The sequence below is a fragment of the Numida meleagris genome, chromosome 6, assembly GCF_002078875.1.
Source record: "Numida meleagris isolate 19003 breed g44 Domestic line chromosome 6, NumMel1.0, whole genome shotgun sequence".
Taxonomy (NCBI): Eukaryota; Metazoa; Chordata; class Aves; order Galliformes; family Numididae; genus Numida; species Numida meleagris.
Genome location: NC_034414.1, coordinates 6,535,803 through 6,547,808, shown reverse-complemented (window position 1 = coordinate 6,547,808; position 12,006 = coordinate 6,535,803).

Sequence of the window (12,006 nt, the reverse complement as noted above, 5' to 3'; positions counted from 1 at the left end):
GAGCAGAGCTCTGTGCTTTTCTTCCATCCCTCGCTAAGCAATCCAGCCCCTCTACAAAACAACAGCTTCCTCCTCACAGCATCCACTTCACGCTGCAATGACCATTTTTCTCCTGGTAGTTCATGCTACAAAACCAATTTCTCCTCCAGGACAGATATTTTTCCAGCCTGAAATGCTACATATGTTCCCAAAGTACCAGTGTGAGCCCTTCAGGGATCTGCCAGATTGGCCAAAATCTATGGATCTCACCCCCAGTAGGCATTAATCAGTCTGAAGCCTGAAGTAAAAGAGAGGAAAACCACATCACACGCATAAAACTTAGCTTTATTTCAGATCCAGACTACACAGCCTGCTGCCTCAAGTCTAACAAGGAATTCAGCATTTACTAAAACCAGGTATTTCCTCCTGGGGACAGAAGTAGGGAGTCTGATACCAGGTAACCGTGGGGACACAGTTCCTCTCAGATCATTACTGCAACAGCCTCCAAAACAGGGCAGCCATGGGCAGTGGTACTGTAACCTTGAAACCAGCATCTGCAGACCACAGCATCTCTGCTCTTGATCAATAGCCCTGCCCCTCTAGGCACTTACAAGGTCAACTTAGACTGGTATTTATAACCTCCCATGCCCTGTTTACTTGATTAAAGCCCAAACCCCTTATTTCGAGTCCTGCGTTCTTCAAAGCAACAACAATCCCTGTTAGTGAAATGTCCAGCACAACCTGTCAGACAGGGGGATAGGATGCATCACCGCGTGTAAGTGATAAAACATATGCTTACCATACTTTTTTCTAAATAGGAGTATGATTTATTTGAAACTTACTTCAAAAGAAAATGCAACACACATATTTCTTGCATATACAGTTGCTATGACTCCAGTACAGAAAAAAAAAGAATTCTGCAAAAAAATAAATAAAAAATGATTAAAATTTGGTTCTTTTCTTTCCAGTTTACCAAGCATAATAACATGCTGATTCATTAGGTAGAGGTAGGGTTGTTTTCCCATTATCACTGACATATCTGCATGATTCCTTAGCATATTATTGGGATTAAAACATTACCTGCCATTTAAATTGCCAAGACAATATATGACTGTAGCAAATACTTCAGAATACAGAGAAATACTCCCATTTTGGGCACTGATTATTGTCCACATGCTAAGACATAAGCACTTTTCTCTGTGAAGCACAAATGTATGTTAGCAGTATTTTACACTTTTTTTGTCTCCATAAAAGCTGTCAAAGCTCAAGGACAAACTAATCCACAAAACTGACATGAGGCAGTTACACCAATCTGAACCATTAGCATCACATCATCCCCTCTGCTTTTTACTGCATCAGTGCAACTGCCGTGTGGCACTGGTTTTAATGAAGTGCCAGCTACAGTTTTCCATCAGAAACAATTCTGCTTATTGGAACAAATAATGGGAAATTTGAATCCATATTTCAGTGGGACAACCTGAAGCCCTCTGTCACGGCATTAAATGCACTGGTAAGGAGATGGTAAATTGAAAGCTTAATTGATTAGGTGTATAAAGCCCTGTTTTATACTTTCAAACATCATTTATTTACCATCTGAAATAAAATTAGCAGTCAGACGAAAATATGAAAACTTGAGAAAACACATCTCAGATGAAATGGAGATCTGACTTGCAGAACTACACATCTTTTATTCACTGGCTGATAGACACACAAAGCACGTCTCCTCTCCTTTACCCAACAGGAGAGGATTAAAAGCTAGCAAGTCTCTATAATGCTAGAATTCCGGAGTTCACTCTGATTATTCTCCCTACAGGAGGGCCACATGAGACCCGTGGATCTCACCAGCTCTTTTAAGGGCTCCAGCCAGTTCCAAAAGCTCCACCAGCACCTCATCCCTCAGCAGCTGCATCTCACGCTTCCATTTAATGGTTAGAGAGAGAAGACCACAAAAGTTTTGTGAGGAATGCAAAGAAGTTCGAGATCTATGAGGCTGATAAACGCTCACTGCTTTTCTCCATGAAACCCAGACACCACACAGGTCCCATTCCAAAGACCACAAGCTCTCCACAATGTCTTTGTGGAAGGCAGAAAGGAAAACCAAAGCTTCTTAGGAGCAAGTGGGGCATGCACAAGTAAGCACTGATCTCAAACATATTTCTTCTTCACGTGGGCTGATCCTTAAACATACACCGATTTATTCAGTGCTGCCGTGGCTGGAAAGGTTGCTTTGCCTTGAAACACCATGAGAAAGACTTGGATGGTTCGCGTGGCACATTTAGCATCCTGTATAGGAAGCATCCAGGAAAAATACTCTGCTGCCTGACAGAGTCTTGAAAACACATACCATGCAGCAAACACAACCCATACCAGCCACTGGTCTCCTTCCAGACACATCAGATATTGGCTCTTCCCTCAGCCCCCAGCCCTGTTCCCGCTTACATTCCCTGCACAGACTGCGGACATGTCAGTGCACCAAGCTTGCACCACAGCTCGCAGGACTGCTTCAGTTTCATGCAGCTCGAGAAGCTTCACGGAAGAGCTGGGGTGATTTTAAGGCAATTTCAGTCTAAAAACAAAGCTGATTTCAGCTGCACACCTCCTTCAGCCCTCAGGTGAACTGAGGAAAACTTCTGCCTTGCCGTGGGCAATGCCCCCACTTGAACTTTGCGCATGTCAGTCTTATATCTCTAAAATAGAGCACTAAGAGAACATGATCCCTGCATTGTACAGTTCTCACTGTTAACACTCATTACACAACATTTCTCAGCACTTCTCCAACACCATTTCGCTTGAGGCCACTTAACAGTTTCTCCAACATAAAACCTATAATGCAAAAATACGCCAAACAAGTGGAAGCTTTCCAGTACGTGCTTTACCTACAGCAACTTCTTTATCGTTATAAAGAACTTTTTTTTACCCCCCTATGACATGACAATGCAGATTGTGCAGCACACCATCTTTGCTAACAGTATGACTGTTTGCTAACTTCAATGGCTGCACCATCAGGAAGATCAGCATGAGCTAGGGCTGACAGCGCGACGCAGGAGAACAAATGGAGAAGGATGGAGTGATAACAGTTTTATAAATGGATTAGCAATTAGGGCAAAACAAAACAGACTTTACAGACTTTCCTCAATTATCACACATTTAATTGCCTGACACTTCCACAGGCTGATGCGAAAGCCAGTTAATTGTTAAAAGATTGAGTGTTTCTGCAGAGAACAGTCAGCCCCAGCAAGGAGGGAGCCACCTGAATGAAGCTCTGGAGGGAAGCACTGGACCACAACAAGAAGCAGCTCAACAAGAGCACACTCCTGGTGGACAGAAGAAGGACTTGGCACCTTCAAGGAAAGTACAAATCAGGAAAACACATACTTGGATTAAAGTAACAGTAATGTAAAGCAAAACTTCAATATCCTAACAGAAATGGCTCTGCAGTATTGAAGTATTCCTTTTATTTCAACAGACTCTTTCACAAAGAAAATCAACAAATGGCAAATTGAATAATATTGCTTGCAAAATGAACAGGCGTTTAGTCTAGTAGGCGTTACTCCAATGTTAAGTTGATCATTTCATAAATTTCATATTCGGATCTAGGCTATCATGACAGAACCCTGTTATTCAGTGTGCATGACTGGCCCTGCTTCACAAAGACACCGGCCTCACAGAAGCTGAGGCACAGCTGCTGTGGCCACTTGCCAAGAGACTCACAAAAAGCAAGAACAACCGCAACGCCAAAGTCACCAGCCTTCACTCAAAGTTCTGGGTTTGGAAGACTCAACAGCCTATTGAAAGAGATTTCAATTAATTTCACTGACATAAAAATTTAGCACAATAGTGTTGAATAGCACATTTAATCAAGATCTAAAAACCTGATGTTCTGACTCAAATTGCGAAGTTAAGTATTTTGAAATTAGACAACATTCCTTTACAGCAGCCTTTAATTACACACAGACAACCACCCTTGTCTCCGAATCCTTGCCTTATCCAGTTGGGGCACCGGAGAGCAATCGGGAAATAAGATATCTGTTGATTTTTTTTTTTTTTATTGTCTTCTTCATGCCCAATATGCAGTTTGCTCCGTAAGTAACGCTTCCTATTTCTTTCCATGGAAAATACAACAGCTACAAAGGGCACAACAGTATTTGACAGAGCAAATTTTCAACTACAAAACACTATTTTTCAATATAGTCACATTAGCTATGCATTTTTGCAAGCCATGAACAAGAGCTACGCTCAAAATCTAGATGGCCACCCGGATCATGGTTTATTTTTTGATGTTGCTGTTGCCACTCCTGAAACGCACCACCCACCCCTCACCGCGTTCACATCCACTGGCTGGTCTCCATAAGTGTTCAGCAAGTGCTGATAAGTGTCAGTGGGTGCCATTTTTCCCGCATGAAGGAATTCAGTCCCACACCTTCACTTTATTCACACTTCCATGTGAGACACCATTCCGTCAGACTGCCCCTCCACTGCCATCTGTCACATGGCAACCACATGGGTTATCGGCAGCAAGGTTCCAGCTCTACTGCTATACCACCATCTACCTCTGATGTCATGGGCCAATGTCATACAATAGGTGGCATTACTTTTGGAGAAGCCCTCTTATTTTGAAAACCTGGAAAACATGGTATGTATTAGTGATGAGGTTTTGTTTGAAGTTTTATCACCAAGAATGCTGTCTCTAACAGAACTCCATTATCTCATCCATTCCCCAAGCAAAAAAAAAAAAGCATTCACTCTAACTACATTCTGAGCAATTGTATCCATGCATTTAGCTTTGAAACATACAATTTACCACTTCATAACTTAATAGGTATCGCTATTTATCCAAAACTGTACAAAAAACAGAGGCATAGTCTCTTCAGACCGCACCTGTAAACTCCAAGACAGCAAAAACCTATTGCAAATAATTGTCACCTTTCCACTTTTTAATTAAAAAAAGTCTTAAAATGGTTAATATGGGAAACAATAAGCTTTATAAGTTTCCTCTGGTGCCGGATGGGGAGATATAATCATTTATGCTGAATTAGGAAAAAGTCAGCTATTGATTGCAAGGAGTTAAAAATAGCTGAAACAAGTCATTAAAACTCATTAGAATTAGAATTTTCCTTTGTTGCCATTGAATGCAACAACCATCTCATTTAGCAGAAATCCACATGGCTAATGGATGATTTCTCTGCAGAAGGAAAAAAGACAAATGGCGTATTTTTAAAAATGCTCTTCATTTACACAGCAGGTTTGAATGTGCATTTGATTATCTGTATTTCTGGCCCGCTCCTAGTTACAGAGAGATCCATGCTTTTCTAGAGGAATTTTTATCTGTTATAAATCGATGTAAACGTCAAATCACACACTAAGGAAAGATCCGGCCACTCTTACAGAACTACACGTTCTTAAATGGGAGAATGAATAAAGTCACCTTGCAATTAATTAGCATTCTAAACAACTTTGTTACTTGTGATTATCTTGCCTGGAAAATATCCTCATTTAAGAGAGAACTGGTGATTTCTCTTTGGTATAGATTTAAGTGCTTAGAAAAAAAGGAACTGAGATCCCCTTGGAGTAAATGCTGAGTGCAGTATTTAAGCAACAGCAGCACCATGCCCAGTGTGGTTTTGGTCCCTTGTTACTCACAGAACAGAAAATCAAGCTTCCACAGAAAGCAGGCAGAGACCTCGTACCGCAAACAGGAGTTCTTTGTGGGCTGGAGCAGAGGGTAGGTGGGTACAAGAGGCAGGACAGAAGGAGACGAGTGGGACGTAAGTGCTGTGTACCAGCAGGAAGAGTGCGAGAAGAGAACTGACATGGTGGGACCAAGAAAGCAAAGATCATGCAGCCACACCTGTCACACAAATTGTTTCCCCTTTCTGAAACACAAGTTGAAGTAACACTGCATGTATGCAATGTGACAGTACAGCCCTAAAACTAATCCTACTGTCTGGACAACAATGAAATACAAAGTAAGTTTTAAACTCAAATTGCCAAGCTGAAAAAGAACTATAGTACTATCTGACATCGGACTCCTTACGAATTGAGATGAACGTGGTTTTAAAAAGGCAGCTGGCACAGAAAGGTAAGACAGACAAGCTATACCAGGATTTTTTTCCAAGGCTATCTCAGGGAGAAGTTGGTATTTTCACAAAATGCATAGACTAGTATAATAGATGAAATGTAACTATTAAAATTATTTATTATAGAAATAAATCAGCAACCAGCTACATCAGAACATGAAGAAACATTCCCTCTAAAAATGAGGCTGTAAAGATGGAGGATTTCAGGGCTGAAGCTTGGTTTACATTTAAACAGTCAGAGCATGCAGATACTCACCTGAATGCTGCCAGCTAAAAATGTATGTGGTGCAATTATATTCCACTTAGAAAGGTATTTTCTTAAATGTGTGCCTAAGAACTTACCTGCATCACGGTCACAGAACATTTCTGTACTGCAGTGTCCTCTACACATATGTCCTTGCTGCATTGTTATACCAGCTCCTACCAACCTGGGACTCATAAATCAAGATACCGATGTCTCTTTTCTATACATGGCAAATAGTCTTCAATTAAGAATGCTGTAGTCAAATCAGAGGTAAAAGATACCTGCAGTTTGTGGGTTCTGTAAATTCAGTGTCACTCAAGGGAATAACATGGGGGGATGTCTGCAAACTCAAAATGAATTCAGGACTCTGGGGCTCAGCTTTTGACAATAATTCATTGTGTGCTCCTCTGGAAGGCATTTTAATCACTCCGTGCTTTTGTGCTCCACTTGCAGGATGCGTAAAAAGTGATCAGGTCTCACCTGAATTAATTTAACATTTGCAAAAGTTCACTGACATTCATGAATAAAGGGTGACAACTAGAAGAGGAAATGCTATTATTTCCCTTCCTATGAAAACAGCAAGGGAGGTTAACATACATAATCTTAGAAATGCTTTACCTATTAGTTTAAAGAGTACATTAGCAATAAGTCTACTGCAGGTAACAAATACAAAAAAACATATTGGTTGATGTCCTCTGCAGTACTACAGCAATGTACCTTCCTCACTGTAAACTGGTGGAAGGAAGAGCTGCCCAGAGGAGTGCATTTGTCAGACACCCCATCAGAAATTTATCAGCAGGGCCACGCTTCTCTCACACCCCATCTTTCTGACACCGCGCCCTTTAGTTCCCTTCCCATTACCTTCAACTGTATCCTTCCCACATACCACCCCTACTCCTTTCATGCTTGCGGATGCCTGCAGGACTGATTTCATGGGCTGTGCCTACCAGAACACTTTCTGGCTTAGACATTAGAAAGGGCACTGTTTCTCTCAGAATGCTTCATAAGGTATCAGAACACAGAAAATGAGTTTTCCAAAAACCAATTCCCCAAAAGCAGTGGATAAGACAGTAATATTTTCTCCTACACAAAGTTTAGGACTCAGCAAGTGCTTCAAATGGACAGCCTCACAGTTTCCACTGATGTTTTCAGCACTTTTTGAGGCATACTGCACCATTTCTGAGGCATCTAAGTGAGATTTTCTTGCAGCTTATTTATAATAAAATCTGAAATTAGCACATCAGTTGATCACATTTGGATTTCCTTTGTCAATAAACATTTTCTACTAACATCTGCCAAGTCCCCTACAATGCTCTGGCAGCAATCAATATTGAATCTGACTATAGGGCACAGGACACCTCAAGAAAAAAAAAATGTTAATCAATTAGCTCTTCTTGCACACACTGAAGAAGGAAGTTCGATGCTCTGCACTGAGTCGCTTCTCATAGAAGCCAACACAACTACTCACACCCGTAAGAAAGATTTTACAGCACTTGGGAAGCACAGGTGAGTACAATCAAGGATTTCTCAAGCTCCAAGAAAGCTTGAAAATGCAAGTATGATGAAAGCGTAGAAACTAGACATCAGCAAAGTCTTGAGTACAAAAACTGCTACTTGTTTTAACAGAGCATCCCAAGCAAGGCTTCACAGGTCAGGAAGAAGTTGTGTGAACAAATCAACTGGTCCTCCAGAAACACAATCACCAGATTGAGTGGACTGCTTGGTACCCACACAGGCAATTTCTGGCATGAAAATACCGCCTAAAGGTACCCTAAATCACCAAGCTGCTGCAGGAAGGGCAGAAAATGCTTTCTAATCTGAATTTCTACTCTTCTCACATTCCATGTGCAACGCTGTAATGCGATGGAAAGTGCAGCAATGACAGCAAAGTAGCAAAGTCCCAGGCTGCAGCAAGTGAGGATTTGCACAAATGCAACAGCCATGGGCACGGAAACAAAGGAAAGAAGCTGCTTACCCTTGGAAGGTCTCAGGTACACAGGGATCTCCAACAATATACCCTTACCTCCACTGCCAACCCTTAAATGAGGTCTGATCATTTCCCCCATTTTCCCCATGCACATTCCTCAGGTGCATTCCTTGCACCTGAGCTGCCCTGGGTTGGCCCTGCCTTCCCACCAGGTGCTCAATCACTGGTTTCAGGCCATGACTCAGCATTTCCGTTACGCCATGTTTCATCATTTGCTGCTTCTAATCAGTCACAGTTTGAATAATTCAAAATTGAAAAATATGCTGCTCAATTAGTTCCTTTTAAGGATTATTTTCCCCACTTAAATCTTGCTGCAGTGGGAGATAAAGAATTTACAGATCTTGTTTATCTGTCCCTAAGGAGAGGAAGCACAGGACAGAGCTGAAGTTATAAACAGAAGTGAGTGAAATCTTAACATTCTGCAACTAACCAGGAGGTTCCTACCAACAGACCTCGGAAAGTGTCTGAAAAATCAGCAAATACTGCAGAAAAGTAAATTATGTGGCAAAAACCTAATACCAGATTGACTAGAACAGTTAAGAAACTCCATCAGTCATTTCAGAGATTATTTTGTTAAGTGTACTGAAAGTTTCAATGTTCTTCCAGCAACCATGTCGATTTTCTCTGCCGCTAGCAGTTCGTCTAAGAGCACAGTTTAGGAACAAGTAAATTAAAAGTGACAGGTGTGACTCAGCCAACTCTAGCATCAAGTGAAATGGAAGCACTGAAGTTGCTATTGGCACATTGAGAGGAAATATGGGAGAAAGTAAAGCTACAATGATGGTCTCAACCTGGAGATTTAGAGATATTTATACAGTCAGCAGGTTGACTGACACAGTATAAGGTCAAATTCACTGTAGGACTAAAGCAGCAAAGACATGTGTTTGCAAGAGATAGAAAGTGACAAGACTATGTCAAGATTTTTGCACTGTGCCTGACTGCAGCACACTCAGTTCTGTCCAGTGCTAATACCACCAGCTGTCACTAACAGCTAACTTCCATTTTGAAACAAAATACAGCTAAAACTTTTCCAACGCATGCAATGAAAATTCTTGATGAACCTTGAGTACTAATGGAGTCCACATTGTTATGCTGCCCTTTCAAAGTAAGTCTAGCTGGAGAAATTCCAGATGCATCTTCAAGAAGCCATCCTGATCAGGCTCCAGAACTGCATGTGGATGGTCAGCATCACCCCACATTTTCGCTGCTGTCTAATGGAGTTCTTCCAATGAGCTATTCACTTCGTTTTGTACTCGCATATGAAATCATCTAGTACTTCAGCTGCTGTAAGCCTTACAACTGGCACATTTTCATCTAGTCAAAGAGCTCTTGCCTCTTGAGGGAAGTCAAAACTGGCAGATACCAGCGGGAGATTACTTGGAGCAGAGAGACCTGCAGTGTGCAAAACCCTTGGTACCACCTGACATCCTAAGGGCAACAGCAGAAGAGGAAGAGAGAGGTAAGCCAGGAAAAATGCCAGTAACAATGTAGGCCTTCAATCAGGTCAAGTGGATTGTATCAGCGAAGAACAGATTTCGACGAAGTGGGCCGCTACCCTTCAGTGGAGCAGAGCTAAGGTACTATTCTGTGGAATAACTCTGACATGTATATCAATGGGGAGACTGAAGCTGCAAGACCAACCGAGCCTCTACGTACCTGCACAGGACGCAAAGTAACTTGATTTAAACCACTAGCAGTGGTACCGAAGGGATGAATTTGAATGGACCCATTCATTATTTTTGGAGTTGTTTCATAAAAAGCTACCTTTCTTCAGGCTTCCTTTGCATCCTGAGTTCAACACCAGGATCCTCAGTACAAAACAGACGTGGGACGTACGGGAAAGAGTCTAGCAAATGTCACACGGGGTGATGAAGGGCCTGGAGTGTCTGTCATGTCAGGAGAGCCTGAGAGCTGGGGCTGTTCAGCATGAAGACCTGAAGTCTTACTGGTGTGTGTAAATACTCAGATAGCCCAGAAAGGCTTTAGAATCTCCATCATTAAAGGTGCTGTAGCTGACTGCCCAACCTGGTGCACTAACACTACACACATTCCTGTATAACCCACTCTATTTAGCGCTGAAAAGTGCAGATACCAACTTTTCCACTGAAGAAGACAGCTGGCCTCAAGGAGTTGTTTGGCCTCAAGGAGTAATGTGTCCTCAAGGAGTCATGGAAACAGAATAAAGCTTTGCAAAGATACAGCTCTTTATTTGGACGCAGGCTGCTGTCCATGCCTCCCAGCAAAAGTCACCACAGGAAGGGCATGCTACGGAATTGCTGGCTAGGAAGTGGCTGACATGCTGGAGATTGTGACTATTCCTTACTGTACTGCACAGGAGAAGAGAAATGTCTCTCTGGAGTTATTGACAGGCAGAACTTCTTCTCTCTCATATATCTCATTCCACAAAGTTTGCCAGAGACTTAAACCCTGCATAGAGACCACCTGATCAAGGTGTGCAATATCATGAAGTCCTTCTCCCTGTGACTGTGCCCCATCTATCACACCAACATTGCAGACACAGGTGGAATTCAGCTTCAAAAGCATTCTTTCAGACTGCAGAAGCAGAGAGAACCCTGACACACACATTTTCAGAGAGATCATCATTGTGGTTAGCGCAAACACATTTTCTAGCAGCTGCACACCCGAGGTAATTTGCAGGCACAGGCAGTGCAAGAACAACAGCTCCGAGTGGCAGAGTGGACTCCAGGTCAGCTGGGAGACTGGCCTCATCACAGTGATTTGTGTGCAGCCTCCTCATCTGAGGATTTCCAAACCACAAAGATCATCACCACGCAGCAGACTCTTAAATTCTCTTTTCTCTGACATAGCACTCGAATGTTGTCTTCTGAGAACGAAGTATTCCGTAACAGATGTTAAAAAATAATATTGCCAATAATTTCACAAAGTGCTAAGGAGGGGTTCCTGTTTTAGCATTGATTCTGTGGTTTTAAGTCTCATGCACTCTGCCATCACACTATGCAGGTGACCTCCAATTCCACAAAGTCTGTTAGGTGTGTTGATATAAAATTAAGTCTGAAATGAGCTGACCTGCTTAATTAGGATGTCTATAGAGTTTAATGAAACAATTTAGTGCTTTGGTCTTTCCTCTCTGCAAGAGGACTCTGATTTCTCACAAGTACAGAGACATCTAAACACAAATTGCAGTTTATAATGCTGTTAAGGAAAAAAACTTGCTCATGATTTGGCCACATCTATAAAACCTAATTCCCACAGCCAAGCTCATTTTGTGCAAAATTTGCTTTTTACCTTCCAGATATCTTCCTGGAAGGTCCTACAGCTCTACCCCTACATTCTAGAGAAAAACACATATTTGGAAATCTCCATTCCTCAAAAAAATGTTGGCCTTGGTTTTGCTTTAGAGCAGTGCCTATGGCAGCTGGTGCCTCTACTGGAGAAGGCATAAAGCGTTCACTTGGGTAGCAGAAAGACTGGTTCCTGCCACAGGAATGAATGTAAGTACCGGTGCCATGTTTCTGAAAAATCTTTAGTTCCACTCCTTCTGCAGAAGGCACCATATTTGACAAAAGCTTCTGTTATTAGTGTATTTTTTAATCAATGTATGAGTGATCTTCCTTTGTGAAGCTGTTTCTTCACTAGTGCTTTCTTCCAGACAACCGCATGATGCCATTTCTCCTCATTCTTGGTTTAGGGCCTTCTAATGAGTCTTGAAAGGTATACGGTAAAGGATTTCAAAGTCA